The sequence below is a fragment of the Podarcis vaucheri genome, assembly GCF_965113315.1.
Source record: "Podarcis vaucheri genome assembly, chromosome: 7".
In the NCBI taxonomy this organism is placed as follows: Eukaryota; Metazoa; Chordata; class Lepidosauria; order Squamata; family Lacertidae; genus Podarcis; species Podarcis vaucheri.
In genome coordinates, this window is record NC_138765.1 from 35,334,414 (window position 1) to 35,354,768 (window position 20,355).

General features: G+C 45.7%; 2 long non-coding RNA genes across 2 annotated transcripts; one reads left to right on the forward strand and one right to left on the reverse strand.

Moving 5' to 3' along the window:
- Positions 1-910: 910 nt before the first annotated feature.
- On the reverse strand, positions 911-13,160 carry LOC309538085. Its single transcript, XR_014222101.1, has 4 exons — positions 13,082-13,160; positions 8,388-8,584; positions 1,889-2,011; positions 911-1,436 (listed from the first exon to the last, which is right to left on the reverse strand). It is a non-coding gene; the product is annotated as an uncharacterized lncRNA (long non-coding RNA).
- LOC309538086 lies at positions 12,339-14,200 on the forward strand. Its single transcript, XR_014222102.1, has 2 exons — positions 12,339-12,524; positions 13,096-14,200. It is a non-coding gene; the product is annotated as an uncharacterized lncRNA (long non-coding RNA).
- The last annotated feature ends 6,155 nt before the right edge of the window (positions 14,201-20,355 follow it).

Genomic DNA, 20,355 nt, shown 5'->3' on the forward strand with positions numbered 1-20,355 from the left:
TGTCCATGTCCACTTCTTCACAGGAAATGGGTAGAAAAGGGGATAAACTTGACTGCTTCAGTTTCAAAGCAAAGAATCCTACTCTAACTGCCCCAAATGAGACTTGGTTTTAGCCAGGGCTCAGCCCCAGCCCTATTTCACACCACAACCCTGAAAAATGTATTGCAGTATTGCTAATATCAATATTAATACTTTCTTTGATATGATGCTTTCAGGCCCTCAACATGATTCACATGCATTTGCTTGTTGCAATCCTTACAACATCCCTGCAAGGACGAAGGTGTTGTAATCCCCATGGTACTAAAGCGGAGAGCAAAGGAGTGAAGGAACAAGACTTTCAGCCATTTGGTTTTTGTTTATAAACCTGGGGTGTACTTGGTTGTTGTTTCTTGCTTTAAAGTTGTTTCAGGGTATACCAGGGACAAAGGAACAGCTGAGGAACTGCAGTCCTAACAGGGTCATCCTACCCAATTGGGAGCATCAGCGGAGGTGTTTTTTGTAGTAGTTCAGTAGTGCAAGAAAGAAACTATGACCTCACTTCCACCAGCTGAGACAGCAGAGTGCTTAGTTTGTGTTATTTTTGGTTGCTATTTTGTTTGTTAATATTCTTTCATAGATTATAAATGCTGTATTGATTTATTAATCATATAATTGCTTTAATTGTGGTGTTTACGGTAGCTTATTTTTTTAGTTGCGGCTTTGTTGACAGTGCATTATATGTTGCAATTGTTTCGCGGATGATTTGTTAATTATTCTATAAGAGTTATGCTGTGTTTGTGATGGTCTATTAAGTTCTACCTTGTTGTTGTTATTTTGTTTGTAAGCTGCTTTGAGATTCATTTGAATGAAAAGTGGCAAGAATATGTAATAAATCTAATCCGAAGAAGAGGTGAAGGCACCTTCGACGTTTCTGATTATCCAACAGTCACTTTTCAGGTAAGTAACATTGTACCTCAGTTTATGAACTTAATATGTTCCAGAAGTCCGTTCTTAAACCGAAACCATTCTTAAACCGAAGCGCATTTTCCCTAATGAAGTCTCCTGCTGCCGGTGCCCTTCCACCATTCAGATTCCGTTCTTAGACCGAGGTAAAGTTCACAAACCGGGACACTACTTTCCGTTTTGCGGAGTTCGTAAACTGAATAATTCGTAAGCAGGGCTGTTCTTAACCCGAAGTACCACTGTATTTTATTATTTGAACAACAGGATTTCTCCAAGCAGCATTAATGACAACAATTCCTTGACAGCTGGCCTGAAGAAAGCAGAGAGGAGCATTGTTTGACACACACACACCCCTCCTCTGACGCATTTGGAGTTTGGAGGCAGAGCAGGGGAGGAGTGGAGAGCGGGGAACCGGTCGGAGGTCCTCCCCATCTTCCTTTCAACTTGGCTTGAGCTCAGCTCCACCCGGATGCCCTCATTCTCCGCCCTCGTACCTTTAAACACACAGAGGCATGAAAAATAAATGTTACTGGAAAGAGGCAGCAGTGGAAGGCTGGAAAGCAATTAGCAGGCAGAGAAGCATAATTAGTGCTCAGAATGCGAACAGCAGCGAAGAAATAAAGTAGCATTCGGATGCAATCAGGGTCGTGCCTGAATTACAAACCGTTAGCTGAATTGCTAATTAAGCTCAACGAGTGAATCACATCTTATTAAGGGCCCAACACAGGCCTCACTTAACTTGCCGTCCTGCCAGCAGGTTGGCAAAGAGAAGGCGTGGCAGGGGGCTGGCAAGATGTCTGGCTTAGTGGGGGAGAAGTGTTCCATGGGGTGACGCTGGCAGAGGATGACAGGCAAGGGCATCAACTCTGCTCAAGGGGTTGAAATTCCCACCAGATTCTCCCTCTGCCCCAAGACTGGCACTGCCAGGCAGCACGAGCAGACTCACCACGTGATGGGCCCAGTCAGAGAGAAGCCATGTGCCCTACTTCACCAAGGGCAGTTCTCGATTTGGAGGCATCCTCTATTTAATCATCTGCCCAGTCCACGTCTGGTTTAAACATAAGGAGTCCTAAGAAAGGAGAGCGGGAGGTTGCCTTGGAGTTGCCTATCTGCATTCAGCACCTGGACAGCAGCAGCTTGAGCAGGCAGACAAGCACATCACCTGGACATGGTCTTCCCCACTAGGGTGAGATGCATTGGCTTTCTATTTAAGTTATAGATTTGCATCTGTCCTTATAAATTCACAGATGTAAAATTTATGCAAATCCACATTCTCTTTTTCCCCTCAAAATTTAAATGCCTGGCTGACCCTTCTATCGTCTCTCAGTTCCTCAGCACTGCAACCCCCAGCAGAATTCTTTGGGGATTATTTATTCCTGTTTGGCATGACCAGTTTGTTCTTCAGCTGTTCTGCAGGTCCATCTTTATCTCTCTCTCTCTGTGATTTTCCTGTTCCTTCCTTCCTGAATGTCTGTCTTTTATTCACATCTTCCCTTCCCTCAAACCCATTTAGTTAAGTTTCTGCAGGCTCCTCCTCCTCACTTTGTACAATGTGAAAAACCCAGGGCTGTCCTTCATTTACTTTAACCTTGGCCCAGGACTAGGTGGAACTTGAAAGCCGTTGGAAAGAGAACTTCATTTTGCTTCTGTAAAGGTGAGAACAAAGCTTTGAAGCATTTCAGTCAAAGACCACCATGATGACAAAAGAGATTTAGAGAGGCCCATTTATTTCCTAGGTGCCGTAAGCCCCTCACAGGGGTTGAATCTCCTAAGGAGTTCCACAAGAAAATATTTTATGAAAACACTGATAATATCAGCAGCAATTTATACCAACACTTTACCTCAGAGGTGTGCCAAGTTGAGATTAAAAGAAAAAAGTTTGCCCTAGGTGTGGATGATAGCACATATATTTTAGGATTTTACAAGGCTGACTTTTATTTATTTGGTTTATTTTCTTCCAGCACAGAACCCAAGCCATCATGCATGTGCTTCCAGGCACCAGCCAGACCCAGACCGGCTTAGCTTAAGCCAGATGGTGGCCTGATATGCTTTCACATCCCCTGAGGAGCTATGCTGGGACTGAAACGCTTCTCAAGCATGGCTTCATTGTGATATATTCAGTTTTTAGTTGTTGTTTTAAGATGTCAATTTGCATCCCCATCAGAGCTGTGAAGGATATCACCCCAGTGCTCTGCCAACTTATTTTTCCCCTGACCTACCAGGGATTGCTGGGGATTGAACCTGGGATCTTTTGCATGCCAAACAAACGCTTTATCACTCAGCTCACGGTGCCTCTTTTCAGAAGCAAAACTCAAACCAGAATAAATTAAATAATGAACTTTTTGTTGTCACGCAAAACCAGTTGACTGAGACAGCTGCTGCCTCAACCTGCAGAACAGCAGGGTCAACCTCATTGCTTTGCAATCCACCCCAACCCCGTCTAACGCTACGTTCAGTTTTTTTGCCTGTGTTACTCCAGAAAGGAGTCTTCCTGGACAGGAAAAAATGTATGCTAAAGGAAGGCATGTTTGTTGAAGGGGGAAGGAATCCATGCTTAAATAAATATCTTTATTAAAGGGTAAAAGGACCCCTGACCATTAGGCCCAGTTGCAGACGACTCTGGGGTTGCAGCGCTCATCTCGCTTTATTGGCCGAGGGAGCCGGCGTACAGCTTCCGAGTCATGTGGCCAGCATGACTAAGCCGCTTCTGGCGAACCAGAGCAGCGCACGGAAATGCCGTTTACCTTCCCGCCGGAGTGGTACCTATTTATCTACTTGCACTTTGACATGCTTTCAAACTGCTAGGTTGGCAGGAGTAGGGACTGAGCAACAGGAGCTCACCCCGTCACGGGGATTCAAACTGCTGGCCTTCTGATCAGCAAGCCCTAGGCTCTGTGGTTTAACCTACAGCACCCCCCATGTCCCTAAATATCTTTCTTAAGATGAATCAAAATCCATGAAATAGTGAGCGGGTTTTTGAACTCTCCAGAACTCTTCCATCTTTTTGTGAGCTCACTGGGTGGTCTACCTCACAGGGTTGTTATGGGCATTAAATGAGGAAGGGGAAGAACCATGTGTCCCACCTTGAGCTTCTTGGAGAAAAAGGTGGGAGATAAATGCAACAAATATTTTAAATTTCGTCCATTCTTCTTCCGTCGTCTCTTTTCCCCGATCACGGATTCTGCCAGTCATCTCAGCCAATGTCATGTAGTCCATCACTTTGATCTGCCATTCTTCCAGGGTGGGTAGATCTTGTGTCTTCCAATACTTTGCGATAAGTATTCTCGCTGCTGTTGTAGCATACATAAAGAAATATCTTAAGGACTATTATAAACTTGATGAATGCTAGAATGTCGAGGTTTTCAGAAAGAAAGGGTTACAGTAATATAAGATTAGATTAAAGAAAAGATTAACATGACAGAGGTTGGAAAGAAATATCTGGAAGTTGCTAAAAGACTATGAGCATTGGGATGCAGAAAGGGGAGGTATGGGGAAGTCCGAGAAAAGAGGTTTATGAAAAATTGTTATGAAACTATGCGTGTTTGTATGTCTTTTTATGTGTGTGTTTGTTTTAAAAAACTTTGTAAAACTAATAAAAATTTTATTAAAAAAATGCAACAAATAAACATAAATGAATAAGAGAAACAAAGTTGTTGCAGAGGAATGGGGTGGGATGTGAAGAATGGATGGAGGAGGACGGTGGCTTAAGGATAAAGCAGCAGATACAGATTTTTTTGCCTTCATATTAATCCACCTTTTCTCTTTATCTTCACCACCCAACAAGCTTTGCTGTCATCCTGCAAGGATAGAACCTTAAACCTTCCATTCAGTTTGTACCACGCTCTGCCTAGCTAAAGTTAGATCATGTCTATATTTCAGAATATTCAACACTTCCTATTTTTACTTTGTTCATATTCTTAATTTCCTGTCTTCCCTTCAAGATGCTAAATCTTTGAGATTAAAGTGCCCTCTTCTGTCTGAAGGCCCCCATTCAGGTAAGCAAAGGAGCAAAATACCCCTACCAGTGATTCAGCTTTTTGAGTCTCATATTCCCACAACAAAGAGTGTTGTGACGCTCCAAGATTAACACTTTTTTTACGGCAGAAGCTTCCCAGGGTGATCCGGTCATCAGATTTGGCTGCATGCACTAAAAGGGGCCCATAATGCTGTATGTGCATAGGAGCATCTGCACGGACTGGAGATCACACTTAGTCATTTAAAAATAGCTTCCCGGTGAGAACTAGGAAGTGCCCTATCCAGGCAAAGAGATGGTCCTTTCTGTCCTTTATCCCTGTGTCCCTTTTCCAGCTGCTTCACTTTATTCTTCACACACACACACACACACACACACACACACATATCTGGTTATCAGCTTTTTCCGCCCCGCCCCCTCAACATTCTGTGCCATTGAATTGTTGTAGTGTTCGGGGGAGGGGTGGATTTGTGGAGCGTCTGCAAACCTCAGGGTGAGCCCGAGTCTGTGGATGTTTCCCTTCTGCACATGAGTGGTTTCGGCTCCAGCTCCATGACCAAAGGAAAATTAGACTACAATACTGGAGCGCTGCAATACATTTTTGCAGCATAACTCTGCTGCATGTGCTTTACCTGAGCCTGTGGTTGAGTGAATTGGGGGGGGGGAGTTAGCAATGGCGACTGTTCTAACTTCCTCTAACTTAAATCTTACTTCGTGCATAATTTTGTTTTAGTTAGTTTTTGAACACTTAAATGTGCAGCCAGTCTGCCTGAAACCATGAGTCTTCTGTATGCATGATTTTGCCTGAAAGCCCAAGAGGGCATTTTAAGTATGGGGGGGGTGTTAATTTTATTTTTATTTTTTTGCCAGACTCACCCTCACTTCTGACTTATAATATTAACAGTAGACTGCCTTGCAGAGCTGCTGTACAACACGTTCTCTTTGTAAGCTGCCTGGTCTGCATAATAATAGCAAACTATCCTGCAGAACTGTAGTATACTGTTCTCTGAACCCAAGCTGCAATAAAGGCGGTGGATAACACCTCAGGATTGTTTTAACTTACTCTTTCAGCTTCAGCCTAAACCCCAGGCTGCAAAAGGGGCTCTAAGACTTCTGGGCAGCACTGGAGGGTTGTTATAAACCAGTTAGAGCCTGACCTGCAATATTCTCTGTGAACTGTCATAAATCACTCACTTCCAGCAACAGCCCCTGCCCACCTGTGTGTTCCTCAGCTTCAGGTTTTTAGTGCTATTAAAGGTTTCTGGACTGCCATAAATTGCAGAATGAAAATGGCTCCAAGTGTGGAAGTGGATTTGGGGATAGCTCTCGGAGCTTCAAAATTTAATGAAATTAAGAGAGAACAAGGCAGTGACAAAAATGAGAGGAATTTATGGCACCCTCTTTGCAAAAGGATGGGACGCGGGTGGCGCTGTGGGTTAAACCACAGAGCCTAGGACTTGCCGATCAGAAGGTCAGCAGTTTGAATCCCTGTGACGGGGTGAGCTCCCGTTGCTCGGTCCCTGCTCCTGCCCACCTAGCAGTTCGAAAGCACATCAAAATGCAAGTAGATAAATAGGTACCGCTCCGGCGGGAAGGTAAACGGCGTTTCCGTGTGCTGCTCTGGTTCACCAGAAGTGGCTTAGTCATGCTGGCCACATGACCCGGAAGCTGTCTGCGGACAAACGGTGGCTCCTCGGCCTATACAGCGAGATGAGCACCGCAACCCCAGAGTCGGTCACGACTGGACATAATGGTCAGGGGTCCCTTTACCTTTACCTTTGCAAAAGACTGAAGACACCCTCCATGGATGGAATATGAGATTCTGAATACAACTTTCCTTATGTTGTATTTTGATTGGGAAAGAACTTTATACCCCCCTAAAAGTTTCCTATTATTCCCAGGGAAATTAATTTAGAAAGCACTGCAGAATGTACCATTGCTTTTTCTTTCTTTTTTTAGAACCTGCAACCATCATTTACCATTTAGACTATCTTTCTATCATCCTTTGGGAAGGAAAGCATTTCAGCTTTTCACTTTATTCATTGTGGGGAAGAAGAGTGGATGGGTTGAAGATGCTTTTGTCAATAGCTTGTGAAGTGATGCGAACAGTTTTCAATGACTGGAGAAGGGAGAGACAATTTAGGGTAATGTGGCATCATTGTGGCAAGGAAAAGAACTTTCCTGTCCTCAGGGAAGGGGAGTAGGTGAGGGTACCAGCAGCTGACTTAGCGGATGGAGAAGATCAAAGATGGTGACCTTCTACCAGCCCTGACAGGTTGCTTCAGCAGTGGGGGAAATGGATCAAAGATCCCTCATGGGGGTCTTGGCTCCTGTCAAGAAGCCTTTGACAGAAGCACATCTTTTGATTACCCAAAGTTGGAAAAGCATTACAGAGCTTGGAGATCAAAGCATCGCTACAAAAACGAGTGCAAAATAGCCACTGCTGAAAAATTAACTCATTAAATAAGAACATTAAAGGGAGAAGGAAAACCCGAGACGTTTTTCCTTGATACAACTTTATCCATTTCCAAAATTGGTCAGGAAGGGAGCATGCTGCTCCTCATGTTTAAGGCACATCGGAAGAGACAAGCACTGCAAAGGGAAGCTGGAGTGCAGCTGCAAAGTTTAAAAATGCACAAGCAAAAATACGTAGCACCTCATAATCGTTTTGAGGTACTCAAGCCACAAACTCCACCAGCAAGCTCAGAGCCCTTGACTTGGCCTGGTGCCTTGTCTGGCTCCTCAGATGGAGACTCTGCAGCCTCTGCAATCTTGATTGCTGCTGGGCTCTGGAGTCATGACAGGATTGTGGAGGAAAGCTAATCCCTTTCACTTCCCCCTCAGAAAGCCCCTGTATCTATTTGTCCGCAGTTTGGCAAGCTTAATCCACTCTGGAGGAGCAACTTTGCCTGTATATTTCATCCACTTTGGTCAAAAGGGGGGGGGGTGATAACCATTTTTAGATTCCTTGGTATAGTGAGTGGGGAAACCAGAACTTTGTTTCATGCTGAGCAGCTCAGAACCAGAATTACAGATGAAAGCTGAGACAGCACAGAGGGATGCAGAAACAGATTAGGGTGTGTTTGTGTGTGCCTGTGTGTGTGATTTAATGCACAGATACAGGGGGCCTGTGCTCATCCATAGAAAATACACCTATTTAGGCATAATATATAGTAGCAGAATTTATTAGTGGATTTAACAGGTTTGGCCACAGTAGTGCCAGAGCACTGCCTGCATGCAGGCTCCAGCTCACTTGCATTTGCTGTGACCATAATAATCCAGTGAGGCATTTGCCTGTGAATGCACATAAAGCAGCAAAAAATGTTCAGAAAAGCAGGAATGTTAACTGAACAAAATGACAGTAGTCCAAATGTTTGTGGGTGGCACACAGAGAGACACACGTGAGGGAGGTAGAAGTTGGAAGAAACCATCTGTCCAGGCAGGAAAAGAATGCCCTTTGCCATCTGCTTACCTGTAGCCTTTCCCTGGTACCCAGAGAGTTTTGCCTGATAGAGGGGTTCAAGCCTGACTCACACAATTGCAGACTTCTTGCCACATTACATCTCCTTAGATCAGCTTTCTCATTGTCCCACACGGGTTGTGAATCTGGCCTGAAAGTTCTCAAAGATAGACAGACCCTTCAGCAGGGGAGGCCATGGGTTTAATCACCTTTTTAAAACAAACAAACAAACAAACAACCAGCTGTCTCCTGACATTTGTTTTAAGGTATTCAAGTTCTCTGCAGCATTCAACAGCAGACCACTTTTTTCCCACAGGGCATCAGTTGCATCTTACTGAACAATTGATACCTACCATCAGGGTTTTTAAAAACTGTGTTCATAGATTCTTGTCAGGGTGGATGGGGTACACTCTGTGCAAAGCCTGTAATGGTAATTCAGGTCCTACGTTTGCATAAGAACATATGAATCCAGCATCCTGTTCTCACAGTGGCCATCCAGATGCCTGTGGAAACCTGCAAACAGATCCGAGCACAAGAGCACTCTGCCCTCATGTGGCTTCCAGCAGCTGGTATCCAGAAGCATAGCTTCCCCCAACCATGGGGTCAGGGCATAGCTATCAAAGCTAGTAGCCATTGATAGTTCTCCATGATTTTGTCTAATCATAGAATCATAGAGTTGGAAGAGACCACAAGGGCCATCGAGTCCAACCCCCTGCCAAGCAGGAAACACCATCAGAGCACTCCTGACATATGGTTGTCAAGCCTCTGCTTAAAGACCTCCAAAGTAGGAGACTCCACCACACTCCTTGGCAGCAAATTCCACTGTCGAACAGCTCTTACTGTCAGGAAGTTCTTCCTAATGTTTAGGTGGAATCTTCTTGTAGTTTGGATCCATTGCTCCGTGTCCGCTTCTCTGGAGCAGCAGAAAACAACATTTCTCCCTCCTCTATATGACATCCTTTTATATATTTGAACATGGCTATCATATCACCCCTTAACCTCCTCTTCTCCAGGCTAAACATGCCCAGCTCCCTTAGCCGTTCCTCATAAGGCATCGTTTCCAGGCCTTTGACCATTTTGGTTGCCCTCCTCTGGAAATGTTCCAGTTTGTCAGTGTCCTTCTTGAACTGTGGTGCCCAGAACTGGGCACAGTACTCCAGGTGAGGTCTGACCAGAGCAGAATACAGTGGCACTATTACTTCCCTTGATCTAGATGCTATACTCCTATTGATGCAGCCCAGAATTGCATTGGCTTTTTTAGCTGCCGCGTCACACTGTTGGCTCATGTCAAGTTTGTGGTCAACCAAGACTCCTAGATCCTTTTCACATGTACTGCTCTCAAATCCTCTTTTAAAGACATTCATGTAAAGACCATGTGAAGGAGGACTTGTTTTTGTGTCTTCCAACATTCAGCTTTATATGATGTTCACTAGTGAGAAGGAGCGACGTCCTTTCTCTACCCTCTTTCTCCATGCTATATATAATTTTATAAACTTCTAGCATCATGCATGACAAAAAACACGAGGAAAGGGAGAAGGGAACCACAGCACAGTGGCAAAGCAAACAGCAACCCCACACAAATCAGGCGGTGCTGGACCCCACAGAGCTTGCACATTGTTCAGAACTGTGGCACAGACAAGGGAAAGAAATGTGCCAGAAAATACATTCACTTCCTCCTTGGAGATGTAGCATGGGGAGAAACCTGCCCACTGGGCTTCCACGATGGAGGGTCAGCCTGGCACAATGCTGCTGGCTGACAGAGTTGAGAGTGGGCATCCCCACTGCTTGCGAGGCTCACAGAGCTAAGGCTGAACTGTTGGGTGAGCAGCTCACCCGCATATATAGTCAGCCAATGTATCCACCCAAAGCAGACTCCTGAAAGGTTTTGTATGCAGCAGATCCAGAGCCTCTCCAGCCAAGCCTCCTCCAAAACACAGCAGCCCCCAAGCAGAGCAGACAATAAAAGCCCAGTAGGGTAATCGAGCTAATAAGCAGAAGCATTTCTTCCCAAACTTCCCTTGCTCTGTTGAGTTAACGCCGTGTTCTGCCTCTCCCTCTATCATCTCCATTTTGGGGTCAACAAGGCCTCCTGCAACAGGGTCCATCAAAGGAGACTGAAGGAGAGAGGAAGGAGGGGCAACACATGGCAGGCATGAGCCACCCTGTTGCCTGTTATTTGTGTGCGCTCCCTTCTCTCCCTTTTTTCCATGGAACAAAGGCAACTGTCAAACAGGCAACAGTGAGTCTCCTTAATGTAGAGATGCTTCCAGCTGCAGGGCCCTGACCTTTGAGTATCCCAGGGCAGGCTTCTCCATGGTTAAAGGAAAGCAGAGTTCTCAGGGCCCCCACCTGCACACAGCAGGGCACACTGCTCCTCAGATGTCTGCAGAAAAGCCTACTATCAGCACAAAGAGGCATTGGCAGCTCCAAAGTGCTGTAAATAATATCAGGATCTTGAGAGTGCTGAAGAAAAAGAGGTGTGGGGAATTATAGTATTGCAGAGTTGGAAGGGGCCATGAGGGTCATCTAGTCCAGGCATTGGCAAACTTGACCCTCCAGATGTTTTGGGACTACAACGCTCATCATCCCTACCTAACAGGACCAGTGGTCAGGGATGATGGGAATTGTAGTCTCAAAACATCTGGAGGGCCGAGTTTGCCTATGCCTGATCTAGTTCAACTGAAGGATTTGCCTGGTGCTTAAATAGAGGCAGCCCTCAACCCTAGAATCTTTTCAACAACAATTCACATAATCTACACAAAGCTGGTAAAACTGTTCCTGGACTGCTCAGTTTCAGTCTACAGATGATAGGGAGGGCAGAAGTAGAATCCTTGCTTTGAGAAATCTAGCATATCACAGAGAAGACCAAGGTGGAACTCTCCCCCTGGACATGTGTTTTTCTCTGCACATCAGAGGCATCATTGTAATAGATGGCCCTTGGTTCATGCAAGACAGACACTTCTCACCTGCCGTTTGAATCTTTAAGGTGGAGGGTTATTCTCTTCTTAGAAGACAAAAGTCACATCCTCTCAAGTCAGCTTGCATTGCATATGTATAATAAAAGCACAACTTCAGTAAAACACAATCTAAAATACCAACTTCAGATATTGAAGACCAAGAGCAATAACTACAGTGGATAAAAACTTTGACACATTAATGGCTAATCAACCAGCTCACACAAGAATCCCAAACCTAACAGTCTAAAAGTCTATAATCTACAAACCAGCAACTTCCTTAATATAATCATCTAAACCAAAATGGAAGTGCTGGGTCCAATCACATCTCTCTTAATGGGGAACCAAAAGGCAGAGTCTCTGAAGCTGATCTTCAGGCAGGATTGCCGTGCGTGTGCATGTGTGTGCGTGTGTGTGTGTGTGTGTGTGTGTGCTCATGAGTGTGCTGAATTTTTCCACAGTATGGATCCCATATTCAGAGTTTACACATTGGAGTACATGCTCACAGGGCCCTGAAGTGGCCCTGAAGTAGAACTTGGGCAGGAGGCATAAACAACCTCCACCTGTAGCAGAATAGCTGGATGGAGGATACATCTATACTGGCTATTTGTGGGGAAAGCCATGTGGCAATCCCTCTGGATTAAGTACCGTATATTGTTATGGCCAACCATTCCTTTGTTAGGCAGATTGCTGGTTAATAGTCCAGATAATCAGCTGATTGTCTTGTCAATGGCTGTTAGGAGATGGTTTCCTGAGAGGTGCATTTGTTTGAGATACCCATCAAAAGCTCAAGGAGAGGGGTGTTTGTGTGGTATGAAAACAGCAATTTGCAAGACACAGAGGTCACTTCCAACCTGTTTACTGAACGTTCATCCTGATTTGTTACACATTCCCTCAAATGATTACTCAACATTTCCCAGTGCATTTTCCCATCACTTTCCTTACTACAATATCCGCCCTCCCTTCCTCACAGGTGGGCGGGGTTTGCGGCACCAAGTGAGGCTCACCTGGGCGGGTGCCACCCACCTGCCTGAGCTGGCCTTTGACCCGCCCCCAGCCAGGGAGGACAATGGACAGCCGGCCGTGGGTGGGCCTAAGGCCAAAGGAAAAGAGGCTGACTCCTGGGCTCAAGCCTCTTTTGCTGCTCTTCCTTCTGGGATCAGGATCAGGAGTGTATCCAGGCGGCCAGACTGAGGTAAGTAACCGGCCTTCTTTATTTTTGCTTGCATTTGGGCGGCGGGGGGGGCATCGCTCCCCACCGCCACCTGCCCGGTGCCCCTTCCTACCCAGGCGGGCAGCACGGGGCTCCAGCAAGGCCACCGCTGGGCCTGCTTGCTTTTACGGTGGGGGGGGCACTGGGAGGGCAGCACAGGCTTGACTAGGCCTCAAAACGTGGTCTAGCCCCTTTTCTCAGTGGGGGGCGGCATTGCCCCCGCAGGAGGTGCCTGCTGACCCAGGAGGCTCTGTTGAGATTTAAGATTTAATTTGTCTGTTGAGGCTACAAAAAGACAATTGCCCAAGAGCATGACATCCACAGTCTGGAAGTTGCCAAGGTATGGACACAGTGGCCAAGACAATTCTGTCCAAAAGGAGCCATAGCTGGCAAGGCAGCTGGAACCAGAGATAGGCTACCAAGACCACCTGAGCTTCTGTGACAGCATTGAATCCAGGAGTACCCCAGGAGGGTATGATCCCATCCATAACAGGCTGTCTACCCACTTCCCTGACATGAGAACTCAGAACATGTAACACCTTTCTCTTTTCAGGATTCAGCTTCCATTTATTGGCCCACACTCAGCCCATCACTGCCTCCAAGCCACTGTGGTCTAACACCTCAGCTGCCTCTCCTGATTCAGGTGGAACAGAGAGACAGAGTTGCATATTGATGACACTTCACTTCAATTTTTCTTCTGCGCATGCCATCACACACCCTCTGTGTTCCTTGCTGCTCCCTGCACAGCTCAGGGGCAGGTTGAGGGCAGCACCAGCAAGGCAACGACAGCCGTGTGTAGCCCAGAAACCGAAACCGCCACAACACGCTGTCACATAGGGATAATGAGCAGCCGGCTTGCCAAGTCACACTCTGCAAAGCACCTTGCAGCCTTTTCTACAGGAAACGGAAATTACAACCTTCCAGTTGTTAATCATCTGTAATTTGGACGATTCACCTCCTCCTGGCTATCAAGGCAATTCATTTCAGTGGGCTTCAGAACATGGCGTCTGCTCATGGCGACATTCCCTCAGGCCTTCGCCCACCCTACTTTTCTTCTCCAGCACAGGAGGGTGGAGAAACTTCACACTCAAGAGGTCTCACGATTTGTCTCCACCAGCCAGCAGTTTTTTGGTCTCCTTGTTCACCTGACCAGTTCCCAGTTCCCATCCTGCCTTGGCTCAGCTCCAGTATGGCTGGCTGGCTTTTCCTGGGTGGGGATAATGCGAATGAAAGTGGTGTGAGAGAACCATGGTTACCCACAGCCCTCACAGGCAGACTTCTCTGTCCTAGTCTTCTCTGGTCAAACAGGTCTAGCAGGATCTTGAACTCTGGTCAAACAGGTCTAGCAGGGTCTTGCTCTTTGGTCAAACAGATTTTGTAGGAGTTTTTGTTGTTGTTCTTATTGCTGCTGCTGCTTTAAAACATTGCAACATCTCTTTGAGAGCCACACACTGCAGCAGGACTGGAGGGAGACCCCTGGGTGTCCCTCAGGCCACAATGATCCTGCCATGCTCCCTTCATCCAAGCCTTTGGAAAACTCGCCCCTGCTCAGCCAAAGCCTCAGAGCAGCAGTCTAGACTTCCTACTGCAGCGGAGCCTCTTGTTTTGCCTCAAAACCCATCCAGGCTCCCTGCTGCACTCGGTGGCTGATTAACGATTTTATTTTATTTTATTGTTGCTCAAAGCTAAAACAAAGAAAGAGCCCTTGGCCCCCTTTGAAGGCAGCTTCTGCCGCCACTTTTGTCTGGCGTTTATGGCAGATTTGGGCCCCGCCAGCGTTGGCGGAGAGCGCCAGCCTCTTTCATGGCGCAGTCTGTACAAAGGCGGCGGCAGCAGCAGAGATTAATCAGATGAGCCAGGCAGGGGGTCACTCCCGGCAGGATCACACTTGGCCGCTAATACATGAAGTGCGCAGCCCACAGGGGTTCCGGTTAATTATTCATATTTTAGCAAATCCAGACGTGTGTCGTATTTAAAGTTCTAACAAGTTGTTCCAGTCCCCAGAGCGATGTTCCTCACCACAGGTCCTTCCTTTACCCCCGTCCCCCATTTCAAACCTGTTTCTGCTTTTCTTTTAATTTAATTTTCACCTCCTGCCTTTTAAAAAACATCCTCTTCCTTTCACTGCAGTGCTTTGGTGTGGACGGGACAGGGTATATTATAAAATAAAAAAACCTGAAAATTCTGTACCTAATTAATCCCAAATTCTACACCAAGAAAATCCACAGCCTGTCTAAGGGATGCAATTAAACCTACGTGTGTGTGTGTGTGTGTGCAGATATTTGCATAGTTTATATAATGTATTCTGCGACATCAGCCTCCACCCACATGGTCCCCTCCAGATGTTTCAGACCACAGCTTCTGTCAGCGCCAGTGGGCATGGCTGTGCTTGCTGGGGCTGACTGTGCTCCAGACATCTGGAGAGCCCCCAGTTGGTAGAGGCTGGGCTAAGTCATGGGGAGGAAGCAAGAGTCATGCCTGCCACTGGAGCTCTGCCCCTGAGCAAATGAAAATTGACTCTGCCCACTTCCCTAACCCCCATTTTAAAGATTTCACTTCATGGCCATGAGGACTAGAAACTTGCTTTGAAAGAAGGAAAGCTGAGACACTCACACCTCTGAATTCTGCACCTACATCCATTCTAGGGAGGGATGCATTGTCACACTCTTCTGATGATCTTTGCGTCAGCAGAAGCATTTCTGCTTGCAAGACAGAACAATCTCCCCTCTCTTTCCTACCCTTTGCTGTTCCAGGGCTTCTCCCCACCCTCCAGAGCAGATTTGGGGGAGGACACAGTGGGAGGAGATGGAAGAAGCCCTGTTGGCTTTGAGTTGGCTTCTGCTAGTGTACTGGCTTAGCTGAACCCAGCCCCTAGTTGTAAAGAACGTCAGTCCTAGAAGATAAAATGGGTGTTCCTCTGAGCACATGCAGAGTTCTTTCCACACACCACTGAATCGCTACTGCCCACCTCACCCTGTCTCAATCATTTGTCTTGAAAGCATCTGCCAATAACATGGTCTGTTCACTCTCAGCAAAAATATTTGCCCTTGCCTCCCAGAGAAGGGAGGCTTCCTTTGCCAGTAGTCTCACAGTGGGAGTGTGGCTGGCTACGGGGGGGGCGGGGGGGAGCCTAGGGAAGATGGAGGAAGATCAAAGTACAACCTTCATCTATTTTAATAAGTCAGCACCCAAGTAAATCACCAAGCCCTAGTGAGCTAGGGACTTTCTAGAAGAGATCAAAGTCCCTGTTTGAACACTATAGGAACTGGGAGAAAGTGGGGAGATTGGGGAGGGAGAGGGAAGGGGGGCAGGAAGAAAGGAGGAGGTGAGAGATTGACCATGTTATCAGCACGACAGATTTAGGAGCAAGGGTGCTGGCATCTCCCAACATGTGGCAAAGAACTCTGAATGATGTTCTTTCCTGAGCTCATCAAAAGTTTCTTGGGAACCAAACAGCCAGTACCCCAGTTGATAGCTTCCACTTACAGATGTGATCACTTACAGGGTGGGTGGGCAGCCTGGAACAGAGCTTACAGCAACAAGAAAAGGATGCTTTTACAGATCACCTGTCCAGTTCCTGACACCACAATTTAGGAAGGATATCAACAAGTTGCAAGGGATGAAGAGGCGGGCAACCAAGATGATGAAGGGTCTGGAAACCAAGCCTTAAGAGGAATGGTTGAGGGAGCTGAGTATGCTTCGCCTGGATCAGAGGAGAATGAGACAAGATATGATAGCCATCTTTAAATATCTCAAGGGATGTCACATGGAAGATGGAGTAAGCTTACACCAGTACAAATAGCGAAAAATGTACAAAACCAGGTCAAATATATGCTGGAAATGTAAAGAAAAAGAAGTTACTTTCTATCATATGTGGTGGGAATGTAGAGAAGTTTAAAAAAAATGGGAAATGATATATAATGAATTGAAAAAAAAATGTTTAAAATGACATTTGTAAAAAAAACCAGAAGCATTTTTGTTAGGGATTGTGGGACAAGACCTGCCAAAAAAATAAAGAACTTATTTATGTATGCAACAACAGCAGCAAAAGTCTTGTTAGCACAAGGATGGAAGAACGAGGGAACCCCAACGAAAGAACAGTGGCAAGAAAAACTGATGAGCTATGCGGAATTGGCCAAATTGACACATAAACTATGTGAAGTCATGACTTCAAAGAAGATTGGGAACTTTTTACAAATTAATTTTTTTTAAAAAATGACTTGGACTCCTTGGCAGGTTTTGAATAAACATCCACAAATTTATTAGTAGAAAATATGACAGATAAGGTAATGATATGTACAATTTTTAACATGCAGAAAAAAATAAGCGCAAACAAATCAGAGAAGGGAGCTGAGGGAAGTCTTGGGAGGGAGGGGGAGGGGAAGGAGGATAAAAAGGGGGGAAATAATGTAATTGACTATTTGGATTGATAATTTGTTTTGTTGAAATTGTTTAATAAAAATATATCTTTAAAAAGAAGAAGAAGAAGAAGAAGATGGAGTAAGCTTGTTTTCTCCTGCTCTGGAGGGCAGGATCTGAAGCAATGGCATCAAGCTGCAAGAAAGGAGATTCCGAGTAAACATCAGGAAGAACTTTCCGGTGGCAAGAGCAGTTTGCCAGTGGAATGGACTCCCTCGGAAGGTGGTGGACTGTCCTTCATTGGAAGCTTTAAAGGAGAGGGTGGATGGGCATCTGTGAGGGATGCCTTAGCTGTGATTCCTGCATTGCACGAAGCTGGACTAGATGAGCCTTGGGGGTCCCTTCCAACTCTACAATTCTATGATTCTATAAGAGCAAGCACTCCTAAAAGGGCAAAGAAAATTTCACTGGAATAATTTTACGCTTATGTACTTCTGCTTTAGGGTTGCCAGCTTTTATGCTGGCTGCTTGCTCCTCTGCCTTTAATGGCAGAGTGAGCTGCAACATTAGCAGGACAAAGTGTTTATCTCCAGGCAACAAAACAAACTTTGCCTTCTGGTTCCCACAAATTGAGCTATTTTTATAGCTCAAGAGCAAGCCAGATCAATTTTACCTGGTCATTTGGCAACCTTGCTCCAATGAGGCCTCAGTGAATGGAATTTGAGGCAAAATGAATGACAAAATTTAGGCCCACTGAATCATGGGAATATTACAAGAGTTTGCAGCACTTGTCCATTTTTAATGGCGGGTGTAGACAGACTGTGGCGCTCTCCCCAGCACCACCCTGCTTATAATGAGGGTTGCTAAGCAACGCAGAGGCTGTGTCCTATTCTAGCCGTGAATTCTGTAAGATTATTAGTACGCATCTTTTATTCTTAAAGATAAAGCAATACTATTCCTATGTATGGCATTTTTAGCATGCAAAATATTATCTGGTGTGTACAGATACACATGAATGGAGCAGAAATGTAATTCCCACTTTATTCTCATGCGTACCTCATCTCCCTGATGGTTGAGTTTAGGGAAACCCATTTTGCTAGTTTGCTGCAGCAGCTGCCTGGCTGCCTGTGCACAGTCCTGACTGGCTGATGCTTGAGACATTGCACTTCCCCTATTACCAGAGCAGTTAAAATTCCATTCTGCTTTTTCGCTTTCAGACAATAATTGTTGAAACCAAGGGCAGGGAACTTTTCCCTCCCAAGTCTGCATTCCTTTCTTGGAACCTTCAGGAGTGGGAACTAAATACCATTGGTGTTTGTGGCTGGTACAAAGGCAGGCATAGCAACTGTAGCAATATCTCCATTTATTACAGGTTGGAGCTAAGACACTTGAGATTACTGTACTTTCATTTTCCTAAACAGTTATGTGTTGGCCTTTTCATAAATAAGAAGCCTCCTGTTCTGGACCTTCAAAAGTGAGTTACCCTGCTTTATCTCCCTATACGTGGTACCTCGGGTTACGAACTTAATTCATTCCAGAGGTCCGTTCTTAACCTGAAACCGTTCTTAACCTGAGGTACCACTTTAGCTAATGGGGCTTCCCACTGCTGCCATGCCGCCTCGCATGATTTCTGTTCTCATCCTGAGGTAAAGTTCTTAACTTGAGGTACTACTTCTGGGTTAGCGGAGTCTGTAACCCGAAGTGTTTCTAACCTGAGGTGTTTGTAACCTGAGGTACCACAGTATACATAAAAAAATGCAATACAGTGGTATTTCGGGTTAAGAACTTAATTCGTTCTGGAGGTCCATTCTTAACCTGAAACTGTTCTTAACCTGAAGTACCACTTTAGCTAATGGGGCCTCCCGCACCACCGGAGCACAATTTCTGTTCTCATCCTGAAGTAAAGTTCTTAACCTGAGGTACTATTTCTGAGTTAGCAGAGTCTGTAACCTGAAGCGTCTGTAACCCGAGGTACCACTGTACATCATTATACTCTGCGGCAGGTTCCATTTAAAGGTACAGCTTGATCCCCTTGGCTGTCTTTTGTCTTCAAATAACTCCTGGATACCAGTCATAGGGCCACTAGCTTTAATAGGCAGATTGTGCTTTACTTGGTTACTCCACAAAGCCAATATTAATGGAGAGGTGTTTATTTTCAGAGGCTTGTTTGCTTCTCGTGCATTGAGGTCTGATTAGGCTTGGTAGCTTAACACAGAAGCTGCTCCAAGCACATTGGAGGGAAGAGGTTTGGGTCTGAGTAATGGGAAGGGGAGCTAAATCCTCCTTCCTCCCCACCCCTACAGTGGCATAGTCATACCCTCCTTCAGCCCCCTCTCTCCAAGAGCTTTTATAATCAGAACAAAAACTCGGCAAGAGAGAAATTTGTTGTTTTTAAAGGGGGAGGGTGGTTTAAGTTTGGGGCTGCAGTGCTTGGGAGAAGGGTTTGAGCACTTTGTCTCCGTAACTTTTTTCCTGGTTCAAATTGTTCCCCCAAAGCTGTGATTTTATCTTGGTGCGGGGTGGGTCCCAGATGTGGGAGGAGGGGACACTGCTGTGCTTGCCCCTTTAAAACATTGGAAATTTAGTCCCATATCATTGACTACATTTCCTCTTCATGCCCCTTCTGCTTTTAAAAGGGAATTCCTCAAACCCAACTTGGACATGGTTGTGGCAATTCCACATGTCCTTTAAACTTTTCAAGTCATGCAGCTGCAACCACCTAGAGTAGCCCTCGCTGTAACAAGGATGAAAATGTTAAATATAGCCTTTCCCTTTTGGATTATATATAGTTTGCCCATCTAATCAACCAATGGCAACATCTTGAAAAAGAAATGGGGAAATTGCATATTTGGATAATCAGCTTCAATATCACAGTAGGGCACCTATATTGATGTTTTGGTAATATGCAAATCACAATCCTTCTCATTTTACCAACCAAAAAATGGGACTGAGGGCACTCCTCGACCGCAGCTATTTTCAAGAGGGATTCAGTCACATAGCAGCAGATTCAGGCTGTGCAATTATGGCTGATTGGGAGGTCTTGTGAAAGAAACTCGCTTCTTCAAAAGACTGGACATTTTGTGATAAGGAAAGTGATAGGGCCAAGCATGGGGAAGAATGGCAATAACCACCCCACAACAAATCAAGATGAATGCTCAATAAACGGGCCAGCTAGAGGTGCCCGCAAAGAAATTTGCTCAGGGTTATCTTGTCCAGTCTGAAGGCCAAATACGTTTTGTTAAGACCAATGGAGCCTTTGCCTCTGAGCTCTGCTGCGGGGAGAGGAGGGAAAAGGTGGCAACAAGTGAATGCAGCCACTGCATCTTCCTCCTCCCTTGCTCACCCTTTCTAGGCACTGCAGAAGGAAGGATTGGGACCCTGGTGCTGCATGGAGAGAAATTATGAGCAGCCCCCTCTGCCTGGTCACCTACTCTGTTTCTGTGGATGGCGCAGC